Below are 17,274 nucleotides of genomic sequence, written 5' to 3'. Positions count from 1 at the left end.
AATTGAAATTCTTTAATCAATATCTGGTTACAAATCTCAACACGTCATACCACCATTATTACATAAATGGATGACACATCATATCTTATCATATATTATCATGTCTATAAACTTTGTCTACCACTTATCCTAAATTTCCTCCGTAAATTACGGAAATCTTTTTGCTATAAATACGTATTCAAGGAGACGAATATATCATTCGGTATTCAATACCCATTTCATATCAAACCCTATTCCAAACATATAATATGAATTTCTCAAACTCTTCAAGCTCCCACGACAGCGTAACCAGAACAAACGAACCAATCAGCCATCATCTATTCTGGATGAATTGGGGATGGGTTCATAGCCGACTCAATCAATGGAGACAAGAAGAAGGTGATCCCTTCCACCAACCGAATTCACCTCTTGGCGAAGAACCTGAAGCGCTTACCGGCGAACCAGTCCGAAACACCATTTTCTCTCTTCTTTCCAGGGTATCCCGTCACGAATATATAATATCGGAGATTCTAGATCTTATTCACCCCCTTGTTCCAACCACCAATCATCCCGGAATAATAGAAGAAGTCAACGAGCTTCGCGCTCGAGTAGTGGCTCTGGAAAATCTGGTGCGAAACCTACGAACACCAGCAGCAGCACCAGCAGCATAACCAGCATCACCACCAGTACCATCAACATCACCACTAACAGCATCAGCTTCATCAACAACAACATTCGCATCCCCCGCCTCAACAACACACTCAGTACCTCAAACATCAACATGATACGCCCCATAGATACCAAGGAATATTAGCAATAAAGAGTTAAGATGTATTGACTCATTCTTCGTGAAGAATTATATATGTATATGATGATGTAGCGTGAGGGTACGAAATAGTATTATTTTTACTAGGAAATACTACAAAATATGACACAAGTTTTATTAATTTACGGATGGGATATACCTAAACCTTGCTATAACACTATAGGCAGTGTACCTAATCGTAGAGTAGTGTAGTTTTTAGTAAGTCCGGTTCGTTCCACAGGGAGCTAGTGATTACGTACTATATTTTTAACTATAACTATATTTATATAAATATATATATATATATATATATATATATATATATATAAGTAGTAATATTATTATAAAAGGGGGGTTTTTACCGTTTAATGACCGGTTTGTCTATTTTATATTTTTAAGCGTAAAGATAAATGACAATAATTAAAGTGCGTAAAATAAATAAATGACGATAAATAAAATAACAATAAATAAAATTGCGATAGAATATGAAATAAAAGGATTATGCTTATTTAAACTTCCGTAATCATGATGTTTGACGTTTTGATTTTAATTAATTGTTACTCGGGTTAATTGTCCTTTGTCATGGTTTATTTGATACCTATCTGGTTTTTATCCATAATAGTCCATCGGTCATAAATATAAAGTGCGAGTGTCCTCGTCAAATTACCCTTATACCCGAAGTCAAATATTCCAACTAATTAAGGATTTAAACTGTGACGCAGTTATCACTTCTGTCAACAATTACACCAGTTATCACTGTATGTAATCTACCCCTGTTTTGATTAGATATGAATATTAATTTACCCACTTGATCAGTTTGAATAATCAATTACCCAACCCGAATAATTAATTAAATGATTATAATAGATTCCATATGAACGTCACTAAATAGGACAACCATAATCATTATTAATTATTAGGATAATTAATTTGAAGATAGGTTCGACAGACTCCAATGAGTTGTCACTCAATTAGACAATACCCCCCATCTATTAATAGTCAATAGTCCAATTTCCACAAGTGTCGGTCTTTTGCCCAAACCTTAATTATGGTACAAAGCCCAATTACCCAATTTTAGTAATTAGCCCAACATCATGATTACTTCGTTTTAAATAAGCATAATAATAACTTAGCTACGAGACATTAATATAAAAAGGTTGAACATAACTTACAATGATTAAAAATAGCGTAGCGTTACACGGACAGAATTTCGACTTACACACTCAAACGATCTCTATCATAAATCTTATTATTATCATAATTTAAAATTAAAATTAAGATTATTGTTATATCTTATTACATTAACATTATGATAGAGATTTTTAGATATTGATATTGATAATAGATTTTTAGGATAGAAAAAGGGATGCCTTTAAATTGATCGATAATCATCGCCTTTTATAGGCAAAATATGAAATTGAATTTTCATTTACGACCCCTAAACTATGCTAAATTAACAACTTTTTATTATTTAATATTATTCTTATTATGAATTATTTAAATATTATATTTTATTCTTGTGCATAGTTGACTCGTAATTTTTACACCGTTGCGTCGAGCGTTGAGAGTTGACTCATGTCCCGGTTCCGGATTTTCGAACGTCCTTGCGTACTATTTTATATCGTGTACTTTGCGTTTTGTAACTTATACTCTTGTCATTTTTAGACGTTCTTCATCAATAATTTGAACCTTTTTAATTGTATCTTGTACTTTTGAGCTTTTTGGACCTTTTTGTCTTCAATTTGTCGAATCTGCCTTTTGTCTTCGCACTTATTTAATATAAACGAATATCACTTGAAAATGGAACAATTGCAACTAAAATCTTGTCTTTCTTGGGGGATAATGCTATGAAATATATGTTCCTTTTTAGCCTTATCAATATCCCCACACTTGAGCGTTGATTGTCCTCAAGCAATATAGTCTTGAAATACTAGAATCACTTCTTTATTCTTCACACTTTGTACATCAGTGATTTTGATATGGCGGTATAAACAATGGTAGTAACGATATGGTTTACAGTCCCACATGACTATAAAAATTTAGATCCATTAAGGAAATTGGATCTTTATGAAAACATTTGATCTTTTGAAAATTCATTCTAGCTTTTACCCTAGATAAGTTTTCTGATTTGATCCATCATCGGTGTTGCAAAATATATTTGTGGATCAATATTTTGGCTAAAACTTGTAGGTTCGTGTAATCCACTGCTATCCCGGTATCGGAAAGCACACATCCAGTTTACTTGTTCCGTATATTACCTTTCGGTAAACTACCGTCCGGTTGTAAAGGAAAGCGATGAACAAGAAACTGTTAAGGCAATGTCCCGTGACATGCAGATGATTATGGTCTTATTAACGTGTCGGATGCTAGAACTATCCTTGGTAGGAGCGATAGTAAAGATCATCCTATAATTTTTCGGTATGGCACAAGGTCCTGTCTCCGACCATGCTATGCAACCACCGTTCTTACGGTTGACACCCGATTTGGTTCAGGTGACCTAATGAATTCCAATGAATTCTCAGGATTTTACATTCAATGGTAATGAACGCATTGAAAATAGGTTTTCAGAAAACAAATCGGTTTTATTTTTGATCAAAATATTTTCTCGTTCAAGCTCGAGTTTAGATATCATTCAATTCCATGAGTTTGTAATTCTCAATCTTTAAGGTCAATCTCTAGGATTGAGTAATATCAGTCTTAAAAGCTGATTTTTGATCTTTAAGGAGATTATCCTTTCTGGGGATTTGATTCATTAGTCTTATCAAGCTAATTTGCACGGTGCCCCCCCATTATGCGAGATAAATCCTTCTCATGGTTAGGATAAATCTGACCACATGGCGACCCTGTTTGATGCTGAGGTCCGTGGATTTCCTGCTGATTTTAGAGATGACTTTTCTAGATTTTTCGTCAACCTACAGCTGGTCTGGACGACAACTTCATGACCTAAATCAAGAAGCGCGTGTCTTTTTCGGAAGACTTTACTTCCTTTTAATGATGGAATTGATTCATCGTGTAGATCCATCTTTCTTTAAAATATATTACAGTAAACCGGGTAAAACTGATTAGTATCGTCCAAAGCAAAAGTACCTGCAATAATTCTTATACAAAAATGTGATAGATAGTTTTTAATTGAATAACTTGGTACATTCTCCCCACACTTAGCTTTTATTTATTCTTTTCTTTGCCTTTTTATTCTCTTCTATCCCATTTTAAATGAATTCAAGCGTTTTGGGTTGTTTCTCAATTTATGTCCTCGAGGTAACAATAATTTCGGCATTAACACCTAGTTTTATCGTTCATAAATATGTATAAACATGATTTTGAATTCATTTAGTTGAAATTTTTTTCAAATTTTCACAAAATTTGGCAATTAAAACAAGTGTAAACCCGAAAGAATTTATAACCCTTCCCCACACTTGAGATCATGCAATGCCCTCATTTGCATGAAATCAGACTACAATTATAAATTCATGAGGGTGATTAGCGTAGAAAAGTGATTAAAAATACCGAGTTTGCAAACATATTGTTGTTATTTCACATTTGATATTGTCGTCAAAATTATTAGCTTTTGCTGAACTTAATGCTAGTCTTTGAAAGTGCGCTGTTTTACCCTGTTTTGTACATAACATAAAATACAAACATATATACATATTTTTGAAGTTTGGTATATAACCCCACGTTCAAAAATTTATAAAACATAGTATTTTTTGGCATACTTTAAATCAATAAAATTAAAAATAATGATAACAAAATTTTTCGTCCCGCCCTCGGGTAAAGCAATTTTGGTTTAATGACCTAGTCTTCAACTCACGACGAATTTTAGAAATCATTTTTTCAACTTAATGAATTAAAGTAAATTTTGTTTTTAAAAACTTAAATTAAAATGCATATTAATTTCATAAAAAAAAAACTACAAAACAAAAATTCAGAATGGAGGGAGAAAACTAGTTCTTTAGTGTCTGCTAGCGGAAAAGACCAATCGGATTCCATTCTCGGAACTACACGAGAACAGAACAACTAACTCCAAACAGCATTTTCTTTTTAGAATATTTGAATCTCCCCACACTTAGGTAGCTGTGGTGTCGAAATTGTGATTAACTTCATCGTCAATTTCTTTTGGTCCATAATCAACTTGCCTATCTGTGACTTTTTCTTTAAGCCAGTGCCCGGCTTCTTCCGTAATATCCCAAAATTCAACTAGTTTCGCCTTTTCTTTAGGCGACAGATTGGATAGTAACCGGTTACATAACTTAAAGTTCCCCTTACTTCTAGCATCGATAGCCCGTTTAAAAAGTTTCTTCATTGAACTGTTAATAACGGGGTCATTTAATTTCGTATCAACAACGGGGTTCTTTATTATCAAGTCATCATTAGGTTTTACTTCATTTTCCCCACACTTAGGCGTTTTATTATTGCTAAGCACTACCGTTGGAGTTGGTAAAACAACATGGTTATTACCAATCGTTTTTACTGGTTCAACGGTTTTAGTTGGTGGAGATTTAGACTTTCGAATCATAAAGGTGATTGATTTGTTACCACTTTTAAGTGTCATTCTTCCATTTCCTACATCAAATAACGCCCCGGTGGACGCAAAGAATGGTCGACCTAAAATTAGAGGAACGTTTGGGTCCTCTTCTATGTCAATGACAATAAATTCGACTAGAAAGGTTAAATTGCCTACTTGAACGGGTAGGTTGTCAGCAATTCCAACTGGGTGCTTAATGGTTTGATCAAAGAGTCGAACACTCATATCCGTTGGACTTAACTTACCTACACCTAATCTCTTATATAAGGAAAGAGGCATAACACTTACACTTGCACCTAAATCTGCTAGTGCATCATACATGACACAATCACTAAGTAGACAAGGAACAATAAATTCACCCGGATCACCTACCCTAGGTGGAGGTTTTGGTGGAACTGTCTTCACCGGGTTTATATTTACGGCTTTTGTTTCTTGCACTTTCTTATTCTTTTTCTTCTTCTTCTTTCCAGAGGTATCACAATCTTTATTACCTATCACTTGCTCATACTCAACTCCTTTTCTTGGAAACGGGATGGGTGGTCTGTATGGTGCCACCACTGGCTTTACATACTCGGGTGGTGGTGGTGGTGTAACTTCTTCATTGTTACTTACATCTAAAACTTTCCCATCTTCTGGTATTGGTTTTTCAGAATTTGTTGATATCATGTTAACATTTTCATTCCGAGGATTTACTTCATTATTACTCGGTAGCTTTCCTTGTTCCCTTTCACTCATCAATCTAACAAGAGTACCTACTTGTTTTTCTAGATTCAAAATGGAAGCTTGTTGAGTTCTAAATGACTGATCAAACCTCTCATTCGTTTGGGTTTGAGTTTCAATAAATTGTGTTTGAGATTCAACTAGCTTAAATACCACTTCTTCCAGATTTGACTTTTTCTCTTCGGTTTGTTGTTGTGGTTTATATAAGCCAGGTCTTTGTTGATTGAAAGTGTTGTTTTGAGTTGGTTGGTTATTCGGACCTTGTTGGTTATACCAGTTATTTTCGGGTCCTTTTGGATTGTAAAGAATGTTTTGATTTCGATTGAAGTTTAGCTTTGGCGGTTGATAATTATTTTGATAATTATTTCCAGGCCTTTGGTTCATATAGGAAACATTCTCTCGTTGTTCCAATGTTGGTTCAATGTGACAATCTTTTAATAAGTGTGGTCCACCGCATAGCTCACAACTGATTCGTATTGCGTGAATATCTTTATTCATCTTTTCCATTCGTCTTTCGAAAGCATCTATTTTTGCTGAAACGGAATCAAAGTCATGGCTAGAATCGGCTCTAGCCACTTTAGATGAACGAAAAATATCTTTTTCTTGGTGCCACTCATGCGAGTGGGAGGCTGTGTTATCAATAATTTTGTAAGCTTCAGTTGCGGTTTTCTTCATAATGGAACCACCAGCTGTTATGTCGATGTCTTTTCGTGTAGCAACGTTGACACCTTGGTAGAATATTTGTACTATTTGATAAGTGTCTAAACCGTGTTGAGGACATCCTCTCAACATCCTTCCGAATCTTGTCCACGCCTCATATAATGTTTCATTTGGCTTTTGTGTGAACGTAACAATTTCTCCTTGAAGTCTCACGGCTTTAGATGCCGGAAAGAATCTTTTAAGAAATTTCTCAACTAAAACATCCCATGTGTCAATCGCCCCTTCAGGTAACGATTCTAACCAATCTTTGGCTTCTCCCTTTAAAGTCCAGGGAAACAACATGAGATAGATCTGCTCATCTTCCATTTCTCGGATTTTGAATAGTGTACAAATTCTTTTAAACGTACGAAGGTGTTCGTTAGGATCTTCATTCGGTGCACCACTGAATTGGCATTGGTTAGTTACCATGTGTAGGATTTGTCCTTTAATTTCATAATCTGGAGCATTAACTTCTGGTTTAATAATGGCGTGACCTTGGCCCGTGCGTTTAGCCCTCATTCGATCTTCCATACTTAGAGGTTCTAGATTTTCCATGATTGGATTTGTTGTATCCGAATCACTAGAGGATTCTGATTTAACGGTTTGGGGTTCAGGATCTTGGAATTGTCCTTGAATATCTTCCGGGTTCTTAGTTGTGAAATCGGGTTCAAAAGATGGATTATCGGAAATTTGAATTGGAGTACTTGGTCGACTAGATGACGATTCTAAAGAAAAATCAACGGCGGCGATATTTGTTAAACGATGTCTTGATCGAGTTACAGGTGGTGAACGTATGACCGGCGGTGAACGTCTTGCTCGGTGCATTCACTGAATATCCTATTAGTTTTTAAAAGGAAAGAAAAATTATATAAGTTATCCAATTAATAGACTTTTCTGATTTTGCCCACGTTTCGAATAGCCAAAAGATGCAGCAGAGGGGCAGGATTCGTTTGGTCTCAATATAATTGAGTACTGTTTGGCTCCAATAACCCGGTCCACGTACAAATCCAACTATTACTACGAACCAGAAAATTTTGATGTCTATCAATTTAACCACTTAAAATAAATTTTCGTAATTTTAAGAAATTTAGATAAGAAGTAGAATAAAAATCTTATCCTAAAACTAGAATAGCGAGAAATAAGAAAGAAAAAAAAACGCGTCGAAAAAGGTCGAAAAATAAAAGGTCAAAAAATAGGCGTCGAAAAATAAAAATAAGAAAGTAGCGCGAAAAACGGCGTCGCAAAATTCTAAAGCACATAAATCTTAGTCTAAGGAATAAGCACTTAAGGGATTTTACAGCAAACTTAAAAATTCTAGAAATAAAAATAACTATGGCAAAACTAAACTTAATACTAAAAATTGTAACTAGAGTCTAAAAATCTAAAGGTAATAAAAAAAAAACTTTTTTTTTTAAATTTTTTTTTATTTCGTTTTTTAAGGATTTTAAATTTTTTTTTTTTTTTTAAATTTTTTTTTTATATAAATTTTTTTTTATATAAATTTTTTTTTAAAAAAAAATTTTTAAAAAAAAAACGATTTTTTTTTTACAATTTTTTTTTTAAAACGAATTTTTTTTTCTTTAAAAAAAAAACGATTTTTTTTTACACAATTTTTTTTTTTTTTTTTTAAAATGAACTTTTTTTTTTCTTAAAAAAAACGAATTTTTTTTTTTTTTTTTTAAAAAACGATTTTTTTTACAAATTAATAATTTTTTTATAATTATAATTTTTTTTTCAAAAATTTTTTTTAATTGATTTACTATTCATGAATAGTAAATGAAAATAAATTAATTAATTTACTATTCATATGAAAGCGACATGATAGAAATTATTAATTATAAGTTACATAATATACTCCTGAAGTATTTAATAAATACGACTTTTTAAAACTTTACGTATCAAATTTGATTCTAAAATATTATTATATTATTATATTCTATTTCAATATTATTATATTATTAAATTCTATTTCAATATTATTATATTATTATATTTTATTTCAATATTATTATAATTAAAAATATAGCGTTTTAGCGCTCCCCGGCAGCGGCGCCAAAAACTTGATGATGTAGCGTGAGGGTACGAAATAGTATTATTTTTACTAGGAAATACTACAAAATATGACACAAGTTTTATTAATTTACGGATGGGATATACCTAAACCTTGCTACAACACTATAGGCAGTGTACCTAATCGTAGAGTAGTGTAGTTTTTAGTAAGTCCGGTTCGTTCCACAGGGAGCTAGTGATTACGTACTATATTTTTAACTATAACTATATTTATATAAATATATATATATATATATATATATATAAGTAGTAATATTATTATAAAAGGGGGGTTTTTACCGTTTAATGACCGGTTTGTCGATTTTATATTTTTAAGCGTAAAGATAAATGACAATAATTAAAGTGCGTAAAATAAATAAATGACGATAAATAAAATAACAATAAATAAAATTGCGATAGAATATGAAATAAAAGGATTATGCTTATTTAAACTTCCGTAATCATGATGTTTGACGTTTTGATTTTAATTAATTGTTACTCGGGTTAATTGTCCTTTGTCATGGTTTATTTGATACCTATCTGGTTTTTATCCATAATAGTCCATCGGTCATAAATATAAAGTGCGAGTGTCCTCGTCAAATTACCCTTATACCCGAAGTCAAATATTCCAACTAATTAAGGATTTAAACTGTGACGCAGTTATCACTTCTGTCAACAATTACACCAGTTATCACTGTATGTAATCTACCCCTGTTTTGATTAGATATGAATATTAATTTACCCACTTGATCAGTTTGAATAATCAATTACCCAACCCGAATAATTAATTAAATGATTATAATAGATTCCATATGAACGTCACTAAATAGGACAACCATAATCATTATTAATTATTAGGATAATTAATTTGAAGATAGGTTCGACAGACTCCAATGAGTTGTCACTCAATTAGACAATACCCCCCATCTATTAATAGTCAATAGTCCAATTTCCACAAGTGTCGGTCTTTTGCCCAAACCTTAATTATGGTACAAAGCCCAATTACCCAATTTTAGTAATTAGCCCAACATCATGATTACTTCGTTTTAAATAAGCATAATAATAACTTAGCTACGAGACATTAATATAAAAAGGTTGAACATAACTTACAATGATTAAAAATAGCGTAGCGTTACACGGACAGAATTTCGACTTACACACTCAAACGATCTCTATCATAAATCTTATTATTATCATAATTTAAAATTAAAATTAAGATTATTGTTATATCTTATTACATTAACATTATGATAGAGATTTTTAGATATTGATATTGATAATAGATTTTTAGGATAGAAAAAGGGATGCCTTTAAATTGATCGATAATCATCGCCTTTTATAGGCAAAATATGAAATTGAATTTTCATTTACGACCCCTAAACTATGCTAAATTAACAACTTTTTATTATTTAATATTATTCTTATTATGAATTATTTAAATATTATATTTTATTCTTGTGCATAGTTGACTCGTAATTTTTACACCATTGCGTCGAGCGTTGAGAGTTGACTCATGTCCCGGTTCCGGATTTTCGAACGTCCTTGCGTACTATTTTATATCGTGTACTTTGCGTTTTGTAACTTGTACTCTTGTCATTTTTAGACGTTCTTCATCAATAATTTGAACCTTTTTAATTGTATCTTGTACTTTTGAGCTTTTTGGACCTTTTTGTCTTCAATTTGTCGAATCTGCCTTTTGTCTTCGCACTTATTTAATATAAACGAATATCACTTGAAAATGGAACAATTGCAACTAAAATCTTGTCTTTCTTGGGGGATAATGCTATGAAATATATGTTCCTTTTTAGCCTTATCAGTATACCTTATATATATATATATATATATATATATATATATATATATATATATATATATATATATATATATATATATATATATATATATGATTTGGAACAATAATAAATCTTGTCGTACTAAGCAATTACGTGAGAATCTCAACTAGTATGTACTACTTGGTTAATTCATATCACTAATATGCTATGATGTACACCCTTCGCTAATGACTTAACAATTGTTAATCACTGCTTCAACACAATAAACTCCATTTCATAATAAATCAAGTATAACGATGAATGTATTGATTCATAACTTCATTAGCGAAATATTTCGCAACAATTATGAAATCTCTAAGATTTTGGAGATTATTTACTCTCGTTCCAAACCGCAAATCAAATGAGTTTAATATATATTAACTCATTAAATCCATGATTATATCTGAAGAATACATATATGAACGTATATCTTCATAAAGATTGTAAAAAATGTTAATTGTGAAAATATTTTAACGGGTAGGTAATACCTGAGAAATATTTACATCTCACATAAATACACTGTACATTCTTCAATTTCGATTCATAAATCATTAATTATACTCACTGCCTTCACTGTGATACACAATCATTTTCATACAAATTTAATTACACATTCTGAAATTAACATACCAGAATTCAAGTAAAGCTTTAGCAGGTGTTATCTTCCTAAAGATCACTACATTCATGAATTATATTCATTCGTATTCTATGATGAATTATCACATCAAACCACCGAAATTATCATCAACAACGCCTATTCGTTAACCATTAGATCCGTTGACTATTACAATCAGCGTTTAATCATCTAAAAAAATAAAATTTCTTGAAACCATCTCGGATTGATAACCAATGATTCAGATATGGTAGCATTAAATGCAGAGGAAACAAAAGATTTTTCCTCATCATTGGAACTTAGAAATTCTGAGATATCACTGTATCTTTCGTTATAAATATCCTCTATATTTCTGAAGATATCTTTATAACGATTCTTGTCAGCAATTAATTATCTCTTTGCGATATCTTTATCACATCATAAAGGAAACTGTTTTAGTTTCTATATTCTGTAAAGTTCAAGTTTAAATTATGAATGATTTGAAGTAGTGTTGGGAATTGAAGCATGAGTTAGTATAATATAATGACGTCAGGCCAACGTGATTATATTACAGTAAGTCATGCTAAATTTTTAATGGAAGATGATGATTCATAGACTTTATAATCATCATTTGCCATGTTACACGACTCTTATCTATTTAAACTGTAAACATATCAAGAAAATATTTTTCTTGATAATTCGGTCTTTTCTGAATATTCTGGTAATATGACAAATCAAATCGTGCTATTACCTTTCCTTCTGCTTTGAATATCATGATCATTCGAAACTTCATACCTACGAATTCTGGACCGTTACTTGCTTTACAAAAGCATGAAGCTTCGACATGTAAGGGAAAATATAAATCCCGATAACAACACTGAAATTACAAACCGTGTATATCAATGCGTATAGAAATATAAAGACACGGGAGAACTAAAAACACAATAAATTCTAGAGCATAGTAGAAGTAAACAGACTCCTCTGGTGGGAGTTGGAAAAGAAGGATGATTGTGGCGATAACCAATATAATGTCAAAGACAAGAACTGGATTGAGCATATTAACAAAACTTTTGGAAGTATGAATTGAGAAAGAAAGTATATAAGTGGTGAAGATAATGAAACGGAAGAAGCTAATTTATAGCAAAAATTCCAGACACAGCAATCGAGGCAATTCACCGCCTTTAATTAAAGAAAATCCTAATTTCTGTAATTACCGGAAAATCAAATCTTATAAAGATTTCGAAGATTTCTTTAATTCCTTGAAATCCGGAAATCAATCGTAACTACGTCAAAAGTTAAGGCAAACATTTAATTTTCTCATTTACTCTTTTACGATAGCTTCGTTTATACTCTTTCTATAATCGAATTACTTTATCCATATTATTTAATGTCGATAAAACTCTAATTCATCATTCTTGTTATAAAGAATGACGATCTCTATCAAATTTCATGACTATGATTTTCATGAACTCCTCTCTGTTTTGTCTGCCTAATATTGCAGCATAAACGCTCAAGGTTTTAAATGAGCTCAATATTATTCATAACACATTTCATGTATCCAATTTACTGAAATGACTTGCATAATATCATTATTTTGAATGATCTCTGCATTAATGATAAAATGCACTTCGTAGAAGAACCTATAGAGATTATGGTTTGTATGACTTAAACGCTTGAAACAAAACAATATTATATCCTTTGGAAAACACGCAAGGCCCCGAACATACCTGGGAACGTGAAGACCAAATGAAACAGAAATATCCCCATCTCTTCTCAACCGCTGATGCATCCGAGAAGTCTACCTAAAACTTCGGGACGAAGTTTTTATTAACGGGGAGGTACTGTAACAACCCTCACTTTTCGACTTCTAAATTACTGAATTAACCCTAGGGTTATATGTCTGACTATATGTATTAAGGGTTGTTATATACAATTAAATATTGACCGAATAGTAATTTTTAGTCAACAATGTACGCTTAAATAAATAATATATTATTAATTTATATAATTTGACATAATTTAACTAAGTATATAAACTTTGTATCACTTTTATTATTTAGTTAATATATTATATATTTAACTATATAATAAATCCAATTATATATAAATGTAATAATATTTACAAACTTACTAAAACTATAGTTTAATAATTAAAATCATAATTATTATTAAAAATACAAAATACCGAATTATTTATTATTTTTATGCAAAATTTGTATTTATTAATTGAATAAAACAAAAATAAAAAAAAAATAAAAAAAATATTATTGACAAATATTCTTGGAAAAACATTAAATAAATTTGTTTATTTACATAAAAAAATCCTTAAAATAAATAATAAATAAATAAATAAATTACTTTTTAATTAAAAATTTTAATGGAAAAACTACTTTTATTATTTTATTTTGTGCATTATCCCATGACCTAACATTTAATACTTTTTAATTTTAAAATCCCATTAAGAATTAAATATTTCTTTTTCTTTTAATTATTTTATTCTTTTTACCTAATTTTTTCAAGTATAAATACCCCTCATTTCTTATTCAAACTCACACCAAAATTTCCCTCATTCTCTCTTTGAAGAATTACTACTAGTAAGTATTCTTTTCTTACTTTTTATTTTTTTTACTTTTTACTTTTTACTTTTTACTTCGGTTATTATTTTTACCGAAATATGTAAATAATGTTATAAATTATATTCAATTAAAAATAAAATAAATAACATGTATACACTGTTATTATTACTAGCACCTATAACCTACTACTTATATTGTAACATAAAAACATTTTGGGATATGTATTAGAGATGTATAGATCTTCGAACTTTCTTGACGAATGGTTTCTATGAGATTCTAGGCAGAGGGTTTGGATTTCCGATTTAAAGGGTCCTATGGCTCAAGCCCCTAGATCTAAATTAGCCATTCGAAGGGAAAGGGGTGATTGGAAGCTTATCTAATACGGCAAGTATCCTAAAATGGAAAACACTGATAAAAGTAGAAACTCTCTAGTCATAGGAACTTAGTAAAATAAGAAACTTTCTAAAAATGGAAACTTTATAAAAATAGTAACTTACTAGGAATAGAAACTTAGTAAAACAAACTATACTTAAACACATACTTAAACTTAAACATGGGCAAAACACTTAACTACTCTTAAATGTCAATAAGTTGACTTTCCTGCTCACTCGTTCAACTCTTTATTCCGAGGAATAACTCTCTCTCTACTTACTAAGGTGAATTTCATAGCCCCACTTTTTACTATTTCATTACTGTTTTGAAACTATGGGGTGAGACACATGCTTGCTTTTAAATTTTTAACATGCAATATTTTAATAACTGTTTTACAATATTTATATACGTGAATTTCATAGCCCAACTTTTTAGTATTTCATTACTGTTTTGAAACTATGGGGTGAGACACATGCTTGCTTTTAAATTTTTAACATGCAATATTTTAATAACTGTTTTACAATATTTATATACGTGAATTTCATAGCCCCACTTTTTACTATTTCATTTCTGTTTTGAAACTATGGGGTGAGACACATGCTTGCTTTTAAATTTTCAACATGCAATATTTTAATAGCTGTTTTACAATATTTGTATACGTGAATTTCATAGCCCCACTTTTTACTGTTTCATAACTGTTTTATAACTTTTGGGGTGAGAATACATGCACAACTTTTATAACTGTTTTACACGTATTAACTATTAAACTGTGATATGTTGGGCTACGACCATCAAGCCCCCAACCGATAAGTATAAACGATAACTTGTTACGGGGTAAACTTGAAAGTCTAGTCTAAATATCAGTACTTACACGTATCTACTATTAAACTGTGATATGTTGGGCTATGACCAGCAAGCCCCCAACCGACAAGTATAAACGATAACTTGACACGGGGTAAACTTGAAAGTCTAGTCTAAATATCAGTACCAACTGTTAAAACTATGCTATACCCGGCTATGTCTGACTAAGTCCTTACAGTGATATTTTTAATTGCTGCGGCATGCTTAATTATTAGGGGTAGGCCTATCGGGAGTAACGTCCCTGATACATTTGACTCAGTCTTTGTATTACTTGATAATGAAATTTAAATCGACAAGGACAGACACAACTTGTCATGGGGCAAATTTGAACGTTTAGTCTGAATATCATGCTTTGGCATAACTTTTTAATCCTGCGGGAGATCAACTTTACAAACTAAATCTTGTGGTCTAAAACAACGACAAACTTTTTGTTAAACCTATGAACTTCACTCAACCTTTTTGGTTAACACTTTAGCATGTTTTGTCTCAGGTAATGTTTGATTCAAGCTCTTATACTTACTGCTTATGTGATGCTACTTGGACATAGGATCAAGAGATATCGCATTTATTACTTCTGTATGTGAACATTTACGATATTGTTATTCCTGTCATTGTAACGATATTTCATTTTCCGCTGCGTACTCATTAAAGTTAAATTCATCATTTAGTATTGTTCTCGTTTATTATAATATGTTGGTATGTTTTGATATTAGTGGCGTTCCTTCCAGACCCTATTGGGAGGACGTTACATTTTGGTACCCAAATTCTTTTAGCCCTATACCGGGTTCCGTCTTCCCGAATATTAAGATGCTTCTACGATCCTTTGGGTATTTCATCCTTTAAATTTCCCTCTTTTAAAACTCCTTGTTGCGCCTCCTTTATTTGAGTAGTAAGGTTAGTGTGAATCATTATATTCATAGATTTTATTCGAATGGGTTCTCTGTTCTTTCTGCTCAAGGTGTCGGCTACCACATTTGCCTTCCCCGGGTGGTAACGAATCTCAAAGTCGTAATCATTCAACAATTCAATCCACCTACGCTGAATCATATTCAGTTGTTTCTGATTAAATATGTGTTGAAGACTTTTGTGGTTGGTATATATAATACTTTTGACCCCATATAAGTAGTGCCTCCAAGTCTTTAATGCAAAAACAACCGCGCCTAATTCCAAATCATGCGTCGTATAATTTTGCTCGTGAATCTTCAATTGTCTAGACGCATAAGCAATCACCTTCATCCGTTGCATTAATACACAACCGAGACCTTGCTTTGAGGCATCATAATATATCACAAATTCATCATTCCCTTCAGGTAATGACAATATAGGTGCCGTAGTTAACTTTTTCTTCAATAACTGAAACGCTTTCTCTTGTTCATCCTTCCATTCAAATTTCTTCCCTTTATGCGTTAATGCAGTCAAGGGTTTTGCTATTCTGGAAAAGTCTTGGATGAACCTTCTGTAGTAACCAGCTAGTCCTAAAAATTGGCGTATGTGTTTCGGAGTTTTCGGGGTTTCCCACTTTTCAACGGTTTCAATCTTTGTTGGATCCACCTGAATACCTTCTTTGTTCACTATGTGACCGAGGAATTGAACTTCTTCCAACCAAAATGCACAGTTTGAAAACTTAGCGTACAGTTTTTCTTTCCTCAATACTTCTAGCACTTTTCTCAAATGTTTTTCGTGCTCTTGATCATTCTTTGAGTAAATAAGTATGTCATCGATGAAAACAATGACAAACTTGTTAAGATATGGCCCACACACTCAGTTCATAAGGTCCATGAACACAGCTGGTGCGTTAGTCAATCCAAACGGCATAACCATAAACTCGTAATGACCATAACGCGTCCTAAAAGCAGTTTTTGGAATATCATCCTCCTTTACTCGCATTTGATGATATCCAGAACGTAAATCGATCTTCGAATAAACCGACGAGCCTTATAGTTGATCAAATAAGTCATCAATTCTCGGCAGTGGATAACGGTTTTTGATGGTAAGTTTGTTCAACTCTCTGTAGTCAATACACAACCTAAATGTACCATCCTTCTTCTTGACAAACAAAACAGGAGCTCCCCATGGTGATGTGCTTGGTCGAATGAAACCACGTTCTAATAGTTCTTGAAGTTGGCTTTGCAGTTCTTTCATCTCGCTGGGTGCGAGTCTATAAGGAGCACGAGCTATTGGTGCAGCTCCTGGTACAAGATCTATTTGAAATTCAACAGATCGATGTGGAGGTAATCCCGGTAATTCTTTCGGAAATACATCGG

The 17,274-nt window shown here is 31.9% G+C and overlaps 1 non-coding gene across 1 annotated transcript; it reads left to right on the top strand.

The window, feature by feature from the left end:
- The first annotated feature begins 6,792 nt into the window (after window positions 1-6,792).
- On the top strand, window positions 6,793-6,899 carry LOC139879210 (small nucleolar RNA R71). The gene has a single exon (XR_011770065.1). It is a non-coding gene; the product is annotated as a small nucleolar RNA R71 (small nucleolar RNA).
- Window positions 6,900-17,274: the final 10,375 nt, after the last annotated feature.

Source organism: Rutidosis leptorrhynchoides, chromosome 11 (genome assembly GCF_046630445.1).
Source record: "Rutidosis leptorrhynchoides isolate AG116_Rl617_1_P2 chromosome 11, CSIRO_AGI_Rlap_v1, whole genome shotgun sequence".
Classification (NCBI taxonomy): Eukaryota; Viridiplantae; Streptophyta; class Magnoliopsida; order Asterales; family Asteraceae; genus Rutidosis; species Rutidosis leptorrhynchoides.
This window is presented reverse-complemented; position numbering and strand designations above follow the sequence as displayed.